This window comes from Triticum aestivum, chromosome 2B, assembly GCF_018294505.1.
Source record: "Triticum aestivum cultivar Chinese Spring chromosome 2B, IWGSC CS RefSeq v2.1, whole genome shotgun sequence".
In the NCBI taxonomy this organism is placed as follows: Eukaryota; Viridiplantae; Streptophyta; class Magnoliopsida; order Poales; family Poaceae; genus Triticum; species Triticum aestivum.
Genome location: NC_057798.1, coordinates 59,545,491 through 59,562,199, shown reverse-complemented (window position 1 = coordinate 59,562,199; position 16,709 = coordinate 59,545,491). Strand labels below are relative to the sequence as shown.

At 46.7% G+C, this 16,709-nt stretch overlaps 1 long non-coding RNA gene across 1 annotated transcript; it reads right to left on the bottom strand.

The window, feature by feature from the left end:
- Positions 1-3,312: 3,312 nt before the first annotated feature.
- On the bottom strand, positions 3,313-14,463 carry LOC123040410 (uncharacterized). Its single transcript, XR_006418157.1, has 4 exons — positions 14,205-14,463; positions 4,969-5,049; positions 4,372-4,657; positions 3,313-3,707 (listed from the first exon to the last, which is right to left on the bottom strand). It is a non-coding gene; the product is annotated as an uncharacterized lncRNA (long non-coding RNA).
- Positions 14,464-16,709: the final 2,246 nt, after the last annotated feature.

The window sequence follows — 16,709 nt, the reverse complement described above, 5'->3', positions numbered from 1 at the left end:
CCCCAGGCTCCAGCATGGGCACAACATACCGTCCGATTCCTCCAAACAGGGGAACTTCCTGAGGAGCAGGAAGAAGCGGAGAAAGTAGCCCGTCGCTCTACCATGTACCAGTTCGTCGATGACGTCCTGTACAGAAAGAGGCCGAACGGTGTGAAATTGAAGTGTATCCCTCGAGAGGAAGGACTGGAGCTGTTGGCGGAGATACACGGAGGCATATGTGGATCCCACATTGGGTCAAGGGCCCTTGCCGGCAAGGCATTCCGGCAAGGCTTCTTCTGGCCCACCGCCCTCCAGGATGCGACGACACTAGTCACCAGGTGTGAAGCGTGTCAGTTCCATTCAAAGAAGCTCCATCAGCCAGCCCAAGCCCTTCAAACCATTCCTCTCTCCTGGCCCTTCTCGGTCTGGGGGCTCGACATACTGGGCCCTTTCCCCCGCGCTGTCGGGGGCTTTGAGTACTTGTACGTTGCAATCGACAAGTTCACAAAGTGGCCAGAGGTGGAGGCAGTGAGGAAGGTCACAGCTCAGTCAGCCGTCAAGTTCTTCAAGGGACTAGTGTGCCGTTTTGGCGTACCTAACAGGGTTATCACCGACAACGGCACCCAGTTCACAAGCCGCACCTTCATGCAATATACCCAAGACCTCGGCAGCAAAGTCTGTTTTGCTTCCGTTGCTCACCCGCGAAGCAATGGTCAAGCTGAGAGGGCAAATGCTGAAGTACTGCGAGGCTTGAGGACCAAGACCTTTGACAGGCTGCACAAGAGTGGAAGGCACTGGATTGATGAGTTGCCGACGGTTCTTTGGTCGATCAGGACGACGCCAAATCGAGCCACCGGCCAGACACCTTTTGCCCTGGTATACGGGGCGGAAGCAGTTCTCCCCACTGAACTCATATACGGGTCACCTCGAGTGCTCGCTTATGACGAGCTTGAGCAAGAGCAACTGCGGCAAGATGACGCAGTGCTCCTTGAGGAAGATCGTCTTCGGGCGGCTGTAAGAGCAGCACGCTACCAGCAAGCCTTGCGCCGCTACCATAGCCGCAAGGTTCATGCCCGGAGCCTTGAGGAAGGCGACCTTGTCCTTCGGCGCGTTCAATCGGCCAAGAATTCCAACAAGTTGACGCCAAAGTGGGAAGGCCCTTATTGGGTAATACGAGTCACCAGGCCCGGTGCAGTCCGCCTGGAGACCGAAGATGCTGTTCCGGTGAGTAACTCCTGGAACATTGAGCATCTTCACAAGTTTTACCCATGAGGCGCGGCTTGCCGGGCCCCTCGGCAAGCCACCTTTTGTACAAGCATTGCCGATGATGCATGTAACCCTTTGTACAAAGCCAGGCGCAGACCCTGAGCATAAATAAATGAAGTGCTGGCGCCCTAAGTTATAGCATGCATGCTAGGTCAAGTCTCGTCCTTGGTTAGGGTTGATAGTGCTTAAGCGGCGACTAACCCCTAGCTTAGAGGTCGAGTGTGCGTCTCTTCGCTGTTCTTTTGTCTTCTTTGGTTCGCAGGACTCACAGATATCCTTGCCGGATCACTTGAGGACGAAAAAGAAAAGAAGGACAGACCGGCATCCAGACCCCGGCAAGCCAGTATTGCTGGGGGCTGCAACTACAAAGATTCTCCCACGGCAAACCAGAGTTGCCGGGGGTTACAACTTTAGATAAGTTCTTCATCCCTTATCATGCATTCCCTCATGGACTGAGGTATGTGAAACCTCGTTTTTTCCAAAGCTACCGTGCTCTCCTAAAAACTCTAGGCCCAAGGGCTCGTTCCTGGGGCCAAGTTTAGTCGTAGTCGCGGCGGCAAAAGGATGAAACGAGGAGCCCGAACCCACCTCATCTGTGCCTCCGCCGAAAGCGTGAGAAGGGTCGAGCGAAGTGGGAAGACGGCAGGGCCTGTTGCCGAGCAAGGAAATGTTTATCTTTCAAGGACTTACTCCTTGTCGTGGGTTCTACCGGCAAACAAATGACCCGGCAAGCATCCCTTTTTCATTAAGAACATTCCACTCAGGTACAGCCCATAGGGAATGAAAAACATGAATGGTGGGATTACAAGTTTTAAATTCAGCTAAAGCCTAAAGGCTTACAAACTAAAAAGAGATAAGGTGCCCGTAACCCCTTTCTTGTCCCTCTCCTCAGGAGGCAGGTCAAGGAGGCGAAAAGGGCAAAAGGGAGCGCCTAGGCGAGCTACGGGTGGCAGGAGGCACCAAGAGAACATCTCAGCGACCGTCCCAAGGCTGGATGGTGATGGCGGCGCCGGAAGCAGAGCTCGAAGACGAGGCGGCAGGACGTCAGCATGCGTCGAAGGCGTCGGTGCCCGCGTACTCCGATTTGACGGCCTTGCTGCCCGCCCTCTTCCTCTTCCATAGCCTCCCAAAGCCAGCCGCCCAAGGAGACGATCCCGAGAAGTTCAGGAAGCCGGCGACACGGATGATGGGATCGCCGGTGCCGCACGGAGCGGCGCCCGACACGTAGTCGGACCCGTCATCCTACCGCCTGCTACCCTCGTCGTCGCTGCCGCTGTCCTCCTCGTCACTCCCGCCCGTGGAGGAGTCTTCGCTATCAGAAGAGCTCTCAACGCAGCACCTTGCCCGAGTCTCGAAGCACCCGAAGACCTTGACGGAGAGGAGGCCGCCCTCCATCAGCTTGAAATGGAGGGTGAGCCCCGCCGTCAAGCGGTGGATATGGGCGAACGTCTTCCACCCTCGACCAAGGTACATCACGTGAAGGGCTGGAAAGTCGACGCGAGCTCGCGTACCGCTGATCTAACATCCCCTCATGTGCAACCGCAGTGACTCTGATGGATCCAGCTCCATCTCGCTCGCGAATGGAGTCGGGAGACGAAGACAACGGCGAGGCGGCCGGTGCAGCCTGACACTACAAGAGATGTGGCCTACCGTGACGAGCCAAAAAGTGTCATCGAATAGCTAATAATGTCACAAATTACCCCTCAGTGACGTATTACGAGCGTCACAGGCATCGTCACAGAATCCCCGTCACAGATTACTCCTAGTGACGGCACGCGCAAAGAAATGTCACCGAAAATGGGACCTTCAGTGACGTTTTCTGGAACGTCAACAACTTGCTATTCCTGTGACAGTCAAGTAATGTCACATGTTAGGATAAAATATGCCATATTATAATATATTCAATGACGAAGCAACGTCACTGACTTTATGTCAGACCAACACCCGAGCATACATATTATCCCACTATTAGCGTCACTTCTTTCAATACTGATGAAGATGACACCATCAAAATATATTCACTTCATAAAAAATTAAATTCACAATGAATTATCAAATACACTTTAGTGCAAATGCATATGAGAGTAAATATTTAATTCACATCATGTTATATAAATAAGTAAAGATCCAAATCACATTATAAATTGAAATGGAGGAAAATCATATTATATATTCAATCATCTTTTAAATAGACAACTAATATTTATAGATAACTAAAGGACCACATGCGTTGTCTTGGGATTCCAACTATCTTTCCATCACAACAGTATGGCCTTCATGCACCATCAGGTTTGGACCAGGACTCGTCAGGTTTGGGTTGGGACTGTTGGGTGTTGATTGAGCCCTTAAGAGAAGGCCAATTAGGTTATATGTCTCCTTTCGCTTCTTCTTGATGCTCCCTGTGAATTTCTTCAAATTCTCTATCTTGTGATTCAAGTCTTGCACCTAACTCCTCTCGATGCCTATAAATTGAGGAAACACAACAACGTTGCATCTTAACGAGACAAAAACACATAAGCTAACAAGGTATAAGAGTACCACTAGGAAGCTTACAATCTGTCAAACTATGAATCTGAGTACATTATTAAATGTCAAGGCAAGCATGCAGATGGGCAAATGAAATGGTAAACCTAATTGTGACTTCTAATGGTTTAAAAACATGTATAACTAAGAGCTAGATTTCATTTGCCAATGTTGAAAGGCAGCAATCGTCAATAATATGAGATATCAAGTCAGTAACCTAGGTTACAAGAAGCAACTATGCTAGGACAATAATTTATTTAGTTCAAACTCTACCATCCTATATCATTTTGTTGAAAAGCAAGCATACTAGATTTCAGGATTAAAAACCATGCTTACGATGTTATTCTCATGCCTTTGTGTTACCTCAGCAACAACCATGCATTTCTCATTACAAACATTTGTTATTTCTTAAGTTACTTTGGATGATTGGATTTGCATCAAACCATAAATAGATAGCAAAGGACTCGATAGTGCAACTTCCGTTACAGGAACTGAAGACGATTGTCTTATTCACAAACAAATTAGTTGTTACGTTCACTATCAAAAGAAACAACCAGAACACAAAGATAAACAAGATAAGTACCTATGATTTACATCTCTTACCTCTATGATTTTGTTCCATTATCTCTTCTACAACACGGATCTGTGCTGATGAAGGAGAGCTCCCAGAACTACAGTATCTTGGTGCATACCCCATGCTGGAAAAGAAGGTGCTTGATCCAATTCTCGTAAGTACTATTAGGTGGCTTATTGGATAACACTTCTTCAGCAGTATAACCATTGAAGTAATCCTTCTTTAGTTGCAGCATTATTGTCGAACACCCTTCTGGATTACTTTTGTGCGTACATCATTCCGAACCTTGTCATCCCTTTCAATCTCAAAGTTCATCTGAAATAACAATGATAGGATACCTAACTGTTAAAGAAAAATTAATGAAAAGCATTTATTCTTGCTTGCACTATGACTCGTGAGTAAGCATATGGATGGAGGAGTGCTTGTAACGTAAACTAGACCATGATGGTGCGCATTGCGGCGCCCGTCTATTATGATAAAATGGCACTTTTGTCTTGCAAAAATAGAAAACACGAAACATACGAGAACTTTTTGCATAAAGTGACTCATCGTGTCCCATGAAAAAATAATTGAAATATACGAACCTTGGACTGTTAACATATTTCATGAATATAATGTCTATGTACCTTGCCTTGGTTCGAATCTCTCTATAGTCAGTGAGCATATCGTCTACAATCCCAGGTTATGCATGTGTATTTAAACTGAACCTGCACATGATGATATATCAGCATCCAAAACCAAGCTGAAGTACATCGATTCGCAGCCAAGCCCTAAGTTATGGAGGTTGTGAGCCTAGCTGAATGAAAGCGCCAATTAACATAGTGTCACAATCAGTCAGGACAATCCAAATGACACTGAGGTCAACGATATGGCAGAATTTATATATTCACACACACACACACACACACACACATGTTTCACACTGTTTTTTTCTTCTTTTGTTACTGTGCATATGCTCATGATAAGGAAAGGTACAGATATGTACGCAATTAGGTGACCAGTAAAACAAATGACTTCGGAATTTATGAAGCCGGGAAAATTGATATCATATAAAAGTTAACAAGAATCTTATGTACGTAGCCACTTAGGTTAGATGAGATTGCAGGTTTTTACAGATAAACATCTCAGTTTATCTGTTATAAAAGTTGGCTTTCATTGGTTGTAGGAAAAAAATAAATTAGATTGTGTAAAACAGTTCTAAAGAAGCAGCACTGCTCACAAGCAGTTCAAGTGTTCCCTTATACTCAAACTTGGAATAGATGCTTCTCTGTAGTTACCACTTCTAAATTTTTTGATATGGCAAAGACATTGGGTGAATAGCTCCCATGCGACGTCGTTGATGTGAATTGTCTCTCATGCGATGTAGTTGGTTGTAATCGCTCTCATGCGACATCTTCGTTGGAAAAAATAGCTCCCGTGCGACACTGCTGCCTAATCCAAAGACACATGTTTAAAACTCGAATCAGGTGAGCGGGACCCACAGCATGGGACCCACTAACTTATCCAACTCAGCATTGGTCAGGTGAGCGGGACCCACAGCGTGGGACCCACTAACTTATCCAGGTCAGCATTGGTACAAGAGGACACCGAGCCGACCGACAAGAATGGCAACCTTGGGCGGGAATTCGTGAAATGCGAGAGCAAACCAGAGCAGGGAAAGGTGAGATTTTACTTCTCAATATGCCAATTTTGGTTTTTATCTCCCAATTTCATATTTGCCCATTTTTCCCCATCGGATTTGGGATTTAGGGTTCATCTTTCCGATTTCCGAAATTGAAGCAATGCACCCATTTTGAGTGGCTAGATGAGTACATAGAGCGGATTCAACTGGAGGGTGCATCAGGGGAGCTCGATTTACCGTTGGAGGCGGAGAAGTTGGGCAAGTTTGGATCGGGCGCATCTGGATCCGGGGCCCCTGGATCTGGCAATTCCATCGGGGGCGCCTGCCCTTCCATTGGTGCTACTGTGGGGGATGCAGGAGTGACGGCAGAGCTGAAGAAGCTGAACAAGCAGATGAAGAAACTCATCGAATTGCAGAAGCAGGGCAATTTGATGGGACTGATGGCCGCATTTTTTTATGTTTGTGTAATTGGTCTCGCATTTGTTTATGTGATGATAATTAGTCGTAAGTGAATAGATTGGGCATCATTTGTAATCGTAATGATATGTACATTTGAATAAAAGTGTTGCGTTGTACAAATTCGGCATGTCTTCTTTACTCTGTTTTGTTTTTTCAGTTCTTCAGTTAGTCATCAGTTTCAGTTTCAGTGGTAGAGGGAGAAAAAGAAAAAAAATTCGTCCCACAGTTGCCCGAAAAGGCCAGGCCCATATAGAAGTTACGCAGGGCCCAGGCCGAATAGAACATACCCAGGCCCGTTGATAAAAGAAGTGTAGCTAGTGCAAAAAAAGTGCACACGGTCATTGACATCAATATATCTTTTCGGCTTTAGGTTATTTTACAAATTTTAAGTTTCCTGCCTTCACCTTTTTTTAGATAACTCATCTGATAATTATTTGAGCTATTTTTATGCATAAGCTATCGTGTCCGATTGTAGGGTCCCGTGTTGTTTCGGCTAAAACAAAAGGTTGGTTCTAGTTAGCAGTCTAACTTGTAGTCTTTGTGAAACAAAAAAGTTGCATTTGTTTGGTTCTAGTTTATTTCAACGAAGCGCCATTTTTATTGCATATAGTGCATAAAACATAAAAGGAAGATAATTAACTAGACACGTGCTAACAACAACTTCTATGATTGGATCATGTTTTAGTGCATTTTTTAGTACACATGGCCACATAAATAAAATGCAATGGGGAAACTTTAGGACCGAAAAAACATATAGATAGATAGAGGGGCATCGGGTACCCTAGTAGCATAGATAGATAGAACATATAGAGGGGCATCCCCCCACTACATATAGTTCATAAAACATGAAAGTAAAATAATTAAAACTAGATATATAGAAGACACGGGCACACACACCCGAACCAACACAAACACAAACTACATAGATAGAAGACTCGCACTTGAACAACTCCTTGGCCCCTCCTCCTTGCCACTCCTTGGCCCCTCCTCCTTGGGCCCCTCACTCGTCGTTCTCCGGCATCTGGTAGGGGAGGCTGTGCATGCCGTTGGGTGAGGGAAGATGTGGTGGAAGTTGGTGAAGATGTTGTAGGTCGTGAACGCGATAAACTCGCATCCACACCAGAACACCTGGCCGAGGAGGTGGTGAGCATCGTAGGGGTTGGTGAAGGTGACGTGGAGGCCGATGACGAGGCCGTTGGCGTTGCCATCGTACTGCTCGTGGAGGTGGAACATGGGCGGAGTGCCCGGAGGGAGGTGGCGGTAGCCGGCTTGGAGGAAGAAGCGAGCCAACTCTCTAGGGCCCCTCCACCTAGAAATGGCCCACACCCTCAGGCTATTCTCGACGACGACTCCGGCCGGGTACTGCCTCTCCGGCACGGTGCGAGGGCGACGGTAGGTAGGGCCGTTGAACTGCATGGTGGCTCGAGTGGTGGATTTGGCTCGAAAAGAAGAAGGGGAGGAGGCTTGAGAGAAGAAGGGGAGGAGGCTTGAGAGATGAGTGTGAGAGGATGAGGAAATGGTGCCCTTTTATGGCCGCATTGCAGCTGTGGTCAATGTGTACACGGTGCCTTCTGGATCGTTTTCTCTTCTCCGTTCGCACTGGCATAAGTAATTGCGGGCATTAATTCAAAAAACGGCGGCCAGAGCATCCAGGCGAGTTGCATCGTTTCGTGCACTTGCATCGGCGGTGACGCCGCGTGGGAAACAGGCCCGTTCATCCGCGCGTGACACTGAAAAAGGAGCTGCGCCACATCTGCACCACCGACGCGTCCGTCTCGTTCAAACATGCATTTGTTAAAATAGCTTAGATGCGACATACCTATACGCTGCGCCCCTGCCGTGCTTTACTGCGTCGATGCGTGCATGCAATGGCGGGCTAGGTGTTCACGAGCAAAGAATAGCTTGGCTGCGACGTTGCATGGCATGCATGGGACAGGGATGGCCCACATGTCATTGACCCTCTCGCATGCAGCCCATCCCCCTCTCGACGGCCGTGCGCACGCACGCCAGGCTCTGCCGGGCCCGATCCGCTCGGCCCAACGGTCACTTAGATGATCCCCCGCTCAACGTTATCTGTTCGTCAGAGAGAAAAAACGGTGGCCAATCAGATTGGAGCCCACGGATCGCCCCCACGGAATCCTTCTAGAAGGCCTATCCGACGGCCGCAGTTTGGCGTTAGGGTTAGATCGACGGTGGACGTTTGGCGCTAGGGTTACATGGGGTTTGGAGGCAGTCAACGGGGTTTTGAAAGGTTTGACCGAACATTCAAATGTGTATAACTAATTCAAAAAAAATCTAAAAAATGAAAAACCTGCGCATATAGCCTTTTTATGTTACATAGTTATGATATAAAATGATAAACTTGATCTAATGATCTTTGCCTGAAAAAACCTTCACAAATTGGACTATCTCGACTCAGGTTGCATGGAGTTCACAGGAGTGAGAAGAGGGTTTGAGGTTTTGAAAATGCAAAAAAATCAAAAACATCACCTTAGCTTCATTTTAGAGTGACTAAGGAGGATCTGAAGTTATTTTTGCATTTAAAATTTTTAAACTTGTTTTATTGCTAACTTTGTATTAAAGGGTGTTTTTTCAAAAATAAATTAAATAATATGAATACTTATTCAAAGAAAGGTGAGACTTCGTATTGATCCTATAGAGGTATAATATAAGCTAAGAAAATCTTTTTTGGGTGATTTTGAGAAGGTCGAAAAAAACTTGCTTAAAAATGGGGCCGTTTTCCCTTACTTTGGAGCCTGTTTGGACAACATTGTCCGTGACTATGAGTTGGAATTCACAAAAAGGGTTGGATTTATGAACTAAAGTGCATAGTAGTACATAAAACGATGCAACATCACAGAACAAACAAATGAACTCAAAAATATTGGAGATAGGTTCAAATTTGAATATCGGTTCAAATTTGAATTTTATTTCAAGTCAAATCAACATCATAGCACATAAGTTATCACATGAAAGAACATAAGTTTTCACATCAAATGACAACAAACTTAAGTTTTCACATCAAATTTGAATGATTTCGACTCTATTTCTTTTGCTTCTTTCTACCACTCGATTTCTTCTGCTTTTTTCCACCGTTTGGTTCTACGGCGCATAGTTTGTTGATGCTGATGCTCTTGCTTTTTGGCCCCTTGCAAACTCCACTAGGCCCCCTCAACTTTTGCACCTGACCATGTCTCACTTCTTCAGTTTGCACTTCTGCAGATTGAGTAGATGGCACACATTGTTCAACTACTTCAGTTTGCAACTCAACACTTGGCAGCACAACCTCCAAACATGGCAACACAGTTGTCAAAGCAGATTCGAATGGCAGCACAACAGTTGCTTCATCTGCAACAGTTTCAGATTGCCCTAACGTCTGCAAAACAGATTCAGTATGCATCACATCGTCCAAAACACAAACACTTAGCTCATGTTCAGCAGTAACAGTTTCAGTTAGCTCCATATCTTTGTCACCAAACATTATCTGCTTAGTGCTCTTCCTTCTATAGCCACTGAGTCTTGCTTTTTTCACTGGCCAGCATTGTTCAACAACAAGCGGTGGGGCTTTTTCTGCACGCTTCCTCCTAAAAAATAAAGCATTTGACTTGGTTAGATACTAGAACAAGTAGCAAAATCAATAACTTGCAAAAACAGTAACATAAACATACTTTGGCCTCCGAGGAGTGTAGATGCACTTGGATGAACCAATTATGTGCCCAAGTACCTCATACAACTTGCACCTATTTTTGTTACCTTTTTGATCCCTTTTGGGCTTATCATTCTTTTCCTTTTCCTTTTTCCCCTTCTTACTACAACCACCTTTCTCAAACCAAGCTTTAAATCTGCTCTGTTTAGGCCTCCCAGCCTTTCTTCTAGTGACAGGGGGACACAAGGTAAATTCTATTTCCACCTCAGGCCACTGAGATTGGTCAGTCAGTGCAGGAATTGGACTTGCATATGCAGCTTTGAATTTTTGTACTGAATAATACTCATGCAAATATGGGTGCATATTTAACCTGGGTTTAGATGCCAAAAAAGTATGGAATGCTCACATGGTTTTCCAATGTGTTGCCACTCTTGGCAAGTGCACTCATGCAACTCAGTATTTACCACATGCCTCTTGCCACTCTTTGTATCTCTAACTTCAGCACCCCACAAGAAAGATTTCTCAACAGATAGATGTGAAAGATTTCTACTCCTGTTGACCACCTGTTGTACCACTGCTGGAAGCTTGTCCCCTTCCAAAATATTAGCAATTTTTCCTCTCAACTCCCACAAACGCATGATCATGATCCTTATTTGGTCCACCATGTCATGCACAGGCAAGTCTTTCAAATGCTTCACTTTGTTGTTAAAACTTTCTGCCAAGTTGTTATTGATATGATCACATTTTATGGCAGTATTAAAACCTGATCTATACCACAACAGAGAATGGTGGGTGTTCAACCATGAAGCAAATTCATTATTACTACATGATGCCAATATCTTACCAAGGTGATAGGAATGTGTCTGTCTGGTGTAGGATCTTGCTGCTGGCCACATGCGCCCAAATTCATCTCCTCTGAATTTTTTTATCAGATTCATCCACATATGTCCAAAGCACTCCCTCTGCTCAGCATGGGGGAAAACACTTTTTACTGCATTTTCCAACCCTTTACATGCATCTGTGTGGATGGCCAAAGGAGAAACTGGCCCTATGCATCTTTTCAGTTGCATCATGAACCATATCCATGATGCCTCTGTCTCTGATTGAAACATTCCTATTGCAATTGGGAACATCCAGTTGTGTCCATCTAGAGCATTGCATGCAGCCAACTGACCATTCCACTTTCCAGTCAAAAAAGATGAGTCTATGCTCAAATATGGACGACAACCTGCTTTGAATCCATCTATGCAAGGCTTCAAACACATAAAAAACTTGCTGAATAAAACCTTGCCATCCTCTGTTACCTCTGTATCTATCTCCACCACACTCCCAGGTGACCTCTTCTCCACCTCTGCTTTAAAACTATACAACATCCTAAATGTATTTGCCCAGTCACCATACAATGATTTCATGGCCCTTTGTTTTGCTTTCCACACTGTGGTATATTGCAGCTGGATGGGGTACAACTTCTCCAAGTCAACTTTAAGCCTCTTTGCAGTAGTGTTTGGAGTCTTGGCTCAAATAGGAGTAATCTTCTCTGTAACCCAAAGTTGTGATGTCATCTTTGAAACTCTCTGTGAAGTGGTCATACATGTATGCTGGTGTGGTATTTGATTTACCCTTACTGTACTTCCATCAGGTTGTAGTCTGGCAGACAAGTACCATTTGCAAGGATTGCCATCACCATCATAACATTTACACCGAGCATAAAATTTCTTTCGATCAGTCCACATAGTCTTGGCATCAAACTCTTTTTTCACTGCATAGGTCCTGAAAGACATCCTAAACTCCTTCATGCTTGGCCACAACTTTCCCACCTCAATAACTGGGTTCTCTTTGTCATACAAACAAACCAGCTCATTATCATCTGCATCATCCACATCATCTATAGCCTCTCTCATCAGGTGTTCTTCATCCTCATTTGCATTTCTAGGGCCTGTGTTACCTTCAGCTGGCAAAGAACTGTCATCCTTCTCCTTATCTTTGTCATCAACTTGAATGCTAAACATTTCGGCCATATCAATGTCAGATATTGGTGTAATGACCAAATCTGTTTTTTCATTCAACTCTACTACATTCCAGTCAACAACAATCTTCCTAGCACCATGGGTTCCCTCCTCTCCATCTGCATCAATCCCAGTATCTTCAGCTACTATAGTCGGTTCAGTCAACAATGCCAACATCTTCTTTTGTGAAACCCACTCATCATCTTCCATCTGTGCAGCCATCTTTGATGGCACATAACCAACTCTGGAATGAGTTTGCAGATCAATTAGCTCTGCATAAAATGTTACTTGTTTGCTTGCCCATCCTCCTTGCTGATCAATTTCAGCAACCATGGATTCTCCATCTTCAATTCTCACATATTCACCATTATAGTTATCGAAACGTTGCAGAGATACCTCTTGTTCTAGACCCCAAACAATACTCTCCCCAATTCTCTCCACCAAATTGCCCACGGCCTTCTCCTTCATGATCTCCAATTCCTGGGGATCAACATCTGCAAAATCGACATCCAACCTCACGGTGGTATCTCTATCAATGTCTTGGACACTGCCATCACTGAGCTTGGCTTTACAGGGAAAAAATTCCACTATAATTGCGAATGTGGTGGCAGAACCTGAACCTCCCCTGTTTTGTCAATGGCAGGCAGCGGCGGCAGTCACTACCAAATCGAGTTCAATTCTAAATCGCCAAGAAAAGAGGGTGGCATTACCGATTTGAAGCACTGTCTCCTCGGGGCAGCCCGTCTCCTCGCTCCATCTCATCTAGCCCTCGCTCCATCTCCTATCCAATCAAGCAACAGGGGCAGCATGAGGCCACAGATTTATTCAAAATTCAGTGGAATGGGAGTAGTGTTTGGAAAATACTCACTCGCAAGAGCCGCTGCAGGGATAGGCGCTCCACCACCGGGCCGCGGAGAAGAAACAACCCCCGGATCCAATGGAGCCCGATTCTAAATCGCCAAGAAACAGAGGGCAGCATGAGGCCACAGATCCCTCAAAGTTCTGGGGAGTGGGACTAGGGTTTCGGGCTCACCTCGCAATAGCTCTGCCGCTGCCGAGAACTGCGCTCCACCACTGCGGAGAAGAAACCACTGCCGGAGAAGATGCTTACGGTGGCGCCGCTCGCCCAGTCCAGCACGGGCGAGTCGAGCACGGTCACACAGTCACCGGTCGAGTCGTGGACGGTTGACTCTTGACTACGTGGCCATAGGTGGACCCCACCAGTCAGAGCACATAACCCCCAGTGTCCTAACCAAATCTCAGCCTAACGGACAGCCAACTAGTCGCGTAAATGGTGTGTCGCATGGGAGCTATTTTTTCCAACGAAGATGTCGCATGCAAGCTATTACAGCCAACGACGTCGCATGAGAGACAGTTCACACCAACGACGTCGCATGGGAGCTATTCACCCCAAAGACATTACTGTACGAGGCTTTGGAAGCTTTCTTAGAAAACTAGCATGCACTGTGTTATATATATGAATGTCAACACATATTACCGAGCTATATGAATGCGTGGATTGTACAACAGATCAAGCGGATTTAGTTTTGTTATTATGGCAGGGTACATCAGATGGTTAATTGAATTTCGAATAACGGCCAACTGTACTGCATAGTTGACTGAAATCTCACAACTAAGGTCCTGCATGTGAGCTAACTGAATTTTGGATAACGACCGACTGTATTGCAGTAGCATATATTTAGGTTCAGTACGTTTTAGCATAGCTGGCTCTAGCAAATGCAAAACCATGTTCAGTACTGCAGTTTTGCACGTACCTATCAACAGGATGTCAATTAAAGTTCTCCATGAGATAATTTATATGTTTAACAAATTATGATGAATAGAAAAGGCATAGGGTTTAGAATATTCCCAAACAGAGATAACTCAGCATCAGGTTGGACCTAACCCGTGAGTTAGGATTTAGGACATGCAACAAGCAAGAGTCCTTCCTATGAATTTTTTATTTGGGGAAAGAAAGCAAGAAATCTAGGAGGAGGTTCAGGCATTTTTACCACAGCGGGTTGTGGCATCCTAACTAACGTGGAGGGCAGGATGAGTAGTAGTATGCATGAACCCTAATCACTGAACATTAAGGCCGACGGGATGAGGAGGGCGGGACGAGATAAATACCGATAGTCATGGTCGGTTGTTGCAATCCGGGGGAAAGAGACCCGGGTGCTCCCGGGGCGGGTTGATGCGGTGGATCCGAGCCCGGCCGGTGGGGCGGCCTCCTCCAATCTTCCGTCGCCGAACGTTGTAATCTGGGGGAGAAGAGAGCAGACTATTCGCAGGGCTGATTGATTTGGTCGATCCGAACTCGGTCGGCGGGGCGGCCTCCCCCAATCTTGGCGGCGCCGATCGCCGCTTTCGTGGCGAGAACAGAGGCAATTGAATCTAATCTAAAGAAGAAACGTGGGGTAGGCCGTGGCTCTTCGCGGGTGAAATAGAAGCAGGAAATTTGGCCGGGTCTTTGACGGGTGGGAAACAAGGTGGATGCTGGAAAAACTTGAGATACATGGAGGGAAAATATTTTTTCCTGGAGCAAAAAGAGTTTCTTAGGTGGAGAGATTTTTTATTTATTTATCAAGAAAAGGTGGAGATTTTTTTTTCAGAATTTAATTTCCACTAAATATCATATACTCCGTATAATTCATTTGATTTAAAATAAACATTAAATTATTATTAAAATATATAACTCACAAATAGACCTAATGTAAAGAGTTCGGTAATCATGACCCATCGTTCGCAGTGGCATGTACAACAGTACAAGTCGACATGATGTCAAGGGGTCAATACCCAACTTAATTTTAATCGGACAGTAACACACTAATCAATCACCCTACAATTGGTCCTATACTGTTCCTATCCATGATACACAATAACTTCTTTTTCCTAGCCACATTTTTACTTTGAGATAGAACCAAACAATTGCACTGCCGTATGCATCACCTTACGATCGTCTGTATAAATTTTCTTCACGGCCACTACCTGTTTATATTGGATAGAACAAAATGACTACATCGCCCAATTGCTTTAGAAGAAACAAGGCACGCCATGTTGTCAACACTCACACGTGGGTCGTACCATTCAATAAGCTATGAAACAGCTGTGGTGGGACCCACTGCTAGACTTTACATGACAAAAAAAATGAGCGTCACATATTCGTAATATTCGATGACACTAATAATTCATCATGGAAATTAACAAATTGTCATAGAAATTGGCAACCACGTAGCACTCAACGGTCGAGGCAATTTTGTGACATTAATCGTCACAAATTCACGGTTATCAGTGACGCCACCTATGAAACATCACACATTAGGTATTCCAGTGACGTTGTCCACCATCGTCATGAGGATTTTCGTCACAGTATGTCAATTTTCTTGTAGTGTGACGAAGAACTCGCAAGGGTCATCCCTGACATGGCCCTCCATGGGGGGAGGAACTACTGGCGGAGGCAAGACCGGCGCGCCGCCCCGTTCTCCTCTTCCCTGAGCGCCTCGGCCTCGCCCACGGCCTTGCCCGCGGCCTCGCCCCCTCCCCCTTCCCCTCGCGGCTGGCTCTGCCACCGCGGGTGAAGGAGAAGGAAGGACGCCTTGTCAAGCGGCGACCCCTCGCCGCCACCGTTGAAGAGCCAGGATTCCCTCTCTCCATGGCGGATGGAGGGAGGGGGGGGAGGCGGAAGCTGAGGGAAGGAGGAGATGGAAGAGTGCAGGACGCCATCCCCCCCGCTCTTTATAAAGAGCCGGGGTGGGGGCTCGGCCGCCCCACTCAGCCAATCGAGACGCGAAAGGCGCAGGGGACTGAGACCAACCTGCTTCCCTGGCCCGCGACAGCCCGGTTTCTCGCCTCCACCGTTCGCCACCCCGAGCGCATGAGAACCACGTGGCGGGCATGCGGGACCGAGGCGACGGGTGAGGCGACCTCTCCCCACCCCGTGATCATGGGGAGTGGACGCCTTAAGACCACGCCCCGGCCCCGTTCAGTAAATGGGTCGAGCCTCCACGCCTCCCTCCGTTTATGGGGAAGGCGCGAACCGCCCCCTTTTACTACGACGTGACGCATGTGCACAGAGCTCAGCCCCACGCATGCCGCCCATGTCACGCACGCCTCCCCACGCCGAGCCACACGCGGGAGGCATGGGAAGCGCAGCGCGCGAAGAAACTTACCACGGTAAAAACTACCCTGCCTGCCCGCGCACCATTTTTGGGCCTAGCCGAACGACGCGATTGCGCTTACGTGTGGCCCAGGCCCGGGGGCTCCTGTCGGTGTACAAAAAGGGAGGGGTACACTTTTTGTACCCCTATAACTGTGCACGGGCAGTCCGAGCCACGGACACCACCGCACCGGCAAGGCAAGGGAGGTGAGCCAAGGTAAGGCCGAAGCTCGAAAGGAGCGGAACGACGCCAAGACCAAGACCACAAAGAGCAAAGGGGACGAAGCAGACTCCCCCGGCAAGATCCTTGCCGGGGGACGGTTTTAGCAAACCCGGCAAGACCCCTGCCGTGGAAGCTCGCCCGACACCTACGGAGCGAGTCACCCTTGAGTCCACCGCCCCCGTGGGGCAAGGATTCGGGGGACATCCCCATGGTGGCATGCAGATCTTTGTGAAGACATTCAAGATCAGATATACAC